Below are 4,177 nucleotides of genomic sequence, written 5' to 3' on the forward strand. Positions count from 1 at the left end.
CGTTGGTATTGCTCAGTCTTTGCTTCGTAAGCTTCCACTGGTCCAATACGCTGAGGCTTGGCTGCTGTTGAACACTCCCAGGTATGCCCACATCACCCCTGTTCTTTTCTCACCACACTGGTTGCCAGTACAGTGGAGAGTTGAGTTTAAGATGTTGCTATCTGTCTTTAAGGCTATATATGGCCTCGCTCCGCCATACCTGTTGGATCTACTATCTGTCTATCTATGCTCTGCGCAGAGCTGTGTGCTCCTCAGAGCACTTGTCCTTGGTTGTCCAATGGTCTCGATATAAAAAATGGGGCGACCGCTCTTTTGCTGTGTATGGCCCCAGACTCTGGAATTCTTTACTGCTAAAGCTACAGTCCATAACCGAGCTAGTGATTTTTAAGTCAACCTTAAAAACTCACCTCTTTAGACAGGCCTTTGGTGTTTAATCTCTTTTACTTGCCCTGAAGGGACGTCGTTTAACTTGTTGTCTTATCCTACTTGTTTCTTGATATGGACAGTTTTTTTGTGTTTTATTCTTGCTTTGATTTTATTGTTTTAGTATTGTTTTTAGTTGATATACATGTTCTATTGTGCAGCACTTTGGGCTCCCCAGAGTTGTAAAGTGCTATATAAATATTATTATTATTATTTCCCCAGCCTTGGAAATAACCCGTTCACATGGCACAGATGAGGATGGGGTACACAGGAAATGTTTGGATAATTCATAGAGGTTTGGGTTTGGGTATATATATGCAATATATATATATATATGTATGTGTGTGTGTGTAACATATCTATATCTTATCTATATCTAATGTTATTTAGAACTATCTATGTAACTACTTTATGTATTTCTCTCTAACTTACTATCTATCTATCTATTGATCTCTCTATCTACACTGATTCTCCACTAAATACACAATCTGCTACAACACTACTAACTCTCAAAGCAACTCGCGTGACGAAAACGAGACGAGACACAACGAAAATGCTGGTCATGTGACGATGACTATAAATATATAATGCAATATTGTTGACGATAAAAAATGAGACGAAATAACGTTATAACATTTTGTCTCGTTTTTTATGGTCAACGATATTGCATTATACATTTAATTATAGTCATCGTCACATGACCAGCATTTTCGTTGTGTCTCGTTTTCGTCACGCGATAAAGGTTCGTTGACGACGATATTTAGTCATAATTTTCGTTGACGATCAAACGGCCATCACTAATTTCAGGTAAGGGTGACCAATATAGTTGTTTATGAAGTGGTTACATGGAGAGAAAGTATAAATACTTGGTTTGTGTTGGTTTGGAGTAAAGCTATGATAAGTTTGATCGTGTTAAATGGATAGTGAGGCCTGGCGATGGTCGCGCCTCGATCAAGCCCACGTTTTGCCATTTTTAGTGTTCTTTTCTTGTTGGTGCTTAGGGACGTTTATTCTGTGTGTGTGTGTGTCATTGCAAGTAGTATATCTTCTGATGTTGACAGTTATTATTTCATTGTAAGCAGTACATCTTCTGATGTTGATAGTTATTTGAAATGACTGCAATGGCGAAACACCGTGAATCACACTCGTGATTCTTTCTCCCCTATTTCAGGGGTGTAACATTAGAAGATTGCCTTTACATTTCACGTGTCTCTATAATAAAAAGTGCTTATGGAAGCATTTTGTAAGTGAGTAGAAGATTAACTCCAGACTCCCTCTTCAAGTGCACGAGTGCAACTGACTGACTTGTAAAGGTGCAGGGTGTTGTTAACCACATCGAATATTTGATTTTCTATTAATTTGTTTTCTTTACTGAAGATGTATAAGGTGTTAGTAGTGTTTGTACTCATCACAGAAACTTGTGCATAAGCAGCTCTCAATACTTTGTTTACACAGAGCTTACACGATACAGATAATATGAAATACTTTTTTTTTATGTACGAATGCACTGTGATAGTCGGAGATCACCATTTGGGTCACTGTAAGGGAGAATGCTCTCTTTTCTTGCCCTTGATCTGTACGTCACTGCAAAAAAAAGATGTTTACACAGGGCAGATAAATGAAAAAATTATTAATAGCCTAAAAATCTAAATCGTCCTCCCAAGTATGCAGCAAATCACCCTTATCTACTCCGTCCTTTCTTTTTCTCTCTCCCAATGACTCCAATGTGAGAATATTTTCATGATGGCAATAAAACTCTCGTCAGCAAAGGCCTGAAATGATTTTTTAATAAGACGACATTTTAATGAGGACTGAAGGAGATGGCTGGTTCAGCTGATGACAGCGCCTCTTTATCAATGAGTGGCAGGGAAGAACTAATGGCAGTAAAACAGACAGGCAGCCTAGACTCTCTTGCACACACAACACATACTTTATATTCCTTATTTGCAGGAACTAAATTGGATTCTGCCAGGATTCCAGTATTAGAAAGGCACAAAACCACTGTTTTATATTTGACCTTTTTGGACAGTTACAAACACATACTTCAGATTCTCCACTTTCTCCATCCTTTCAGGATTCATCTCCCAGTCCATGTGCTTTGTTGCTGATTGGAATTTAATCCAAGTGTTTTATCCTGTCACATGTGAGTGGTGAGAATAAGGGTGTTGCTGTTGGAGAGGTTATGAGGAAAGCACAGATATAGTCAGGCAGAGCTAGGTGATTAAGTGAAATAGGAAGATAAATATTAAGTCATGAAAGGTCCACATCTACTGGCTTAAAACATGCCTTTGTATCATATGCATTGATATTCAGGGTTTATAAAGCTGCTTTTCGTGTTCAATTGGAATTACAAGATGACCTAAAGCTCAAAAGTATAATATAGTGGAGACATGTTGTAAATTAATGTCACAAAAGGTGAAAGTATATATATATATTACTGCCAGGATGTGCTAAATTACTGTCAGAATGTGTTTTGAATGTGACTTCCATTTGAAGCTGTGAACCTAATGAGTTGTCAAGCAAAAGAACAAGTCAGTACTTTGAAACTGCAGCAAAGTTACTGTATGATAATCAGCAAATTAATGTCACAATAATGTCACTCACTAAATGCTTTACTCATTACATGCTGTTATATAACACAGTGTGATAAGTAAAGTGCTTACTACATATATTAAACACTACACTGCTTCCTACTGTTTTAATGAGACAGTCACTTTATGATCTTCCTCCAGTGAGTGGTCAGACTTTGCTGCCCAAGGTCATGACAGAAGTGGTTTGCAGAGGAGAGCTCTCTGCCCACCAGACACTAAACAAAGCCACTTCTCTGCCTCCTTCCTCTTTTACCATGCAAGGTCGTCTCATGCTGGCTACGCCTCTGCAATTAGCATGCAGCCTGTGGCGTGGCCTGTCTGGCGGCAAACACACGAGCATGGCACTCTGCTCTCCTAATGAGATGCCAGTCAGTGAGGGTGCCTGCGGGACTGTGGAAGTAAAAAAAATCAAATAAAAACCTCCTGGGGTGTTTGTGCACCCTCTTGGGTGGGAGAGAAGACTGCTGAAGTGCATACAGCTGGCCCGGGTAGAGCAGGCATCTAATTTTGCATAACACACACTGTTTGGCAGACACTTTCATCTACGTTGTGGTACTCTGGCACGAATGCATACATTTTTAGCATGGGCTGCCTCAGAAGGTTTTTAAGCCCCAGCCTTTATTGAAGGTTTAACTACAGGGGGAAAAAAAGACTTTCCTGAATCATCTAAATATCTAGTGAATGCCACAGCTCTATTGACAGATGACAGCTAACAGAGTTGTTGGTACTAGAAGTGTTTTTCCTACTCTGAAGTTTTATAAACACAATCCTGTACCTGCATGTCTATCAAAGAGCCTGATGTTTTCAGACACAGATGTTATTTTTTTATACTGATAATTCAGCATCGTCTATGGAGAAAATGAAGTGTGTTTCTAATATATTCCCCTTCCCTATTTCTTTTCTGCCGGGTTATTTGAATGTAAAATCCAATGTTGTTTATACAACAAAAAATATCTAATGTATTCCATGTAATATGCATTCCAGGTACATGTTTTCACTTTAGCAGCTTACTAACTGTCAAATTAGTTATCTCATTCACAGGAAAGCTGAATTGCCCGTAGGAGTGAATGTGAGTGTGTGTGGTTTGTCTCCATGTCAGCCCTTTGATAGACTGATGATCTGCCCAGGGTGTACCCCGTCTCTCGTCCAATGTTAACTGGGAT

General features: G+C 39.1%; 1 long non-coding RNA gene across 1 annotated transcript in view; it reads right to left on the minus strand.

The window, feature by feature from the left end:
* LOC109959902 (uncharacterized) overlaps positions 1-4,177 on the minus strand; it is a 64,058-nt gene that overhangs the window by 5,319 nt on the left and 54,562 nt on the right. The window lies entirely within an intron of this gene.

This window comes from Monopterus albus, unplaced genomic scaffold, assembly GCF_001952655.1.
Source record: "Monopterus albus unplaced genomic scaffold, M_albus_1.0 scaffold41.1, whole genome shotgun sequence".
Classification (NCBI taxonomy): Eukaryota; Metazoa; Chordata; class Actinopteri; order Synbranchiformes; family Synbranchidae; genus Monopterus; species Monopterus albus.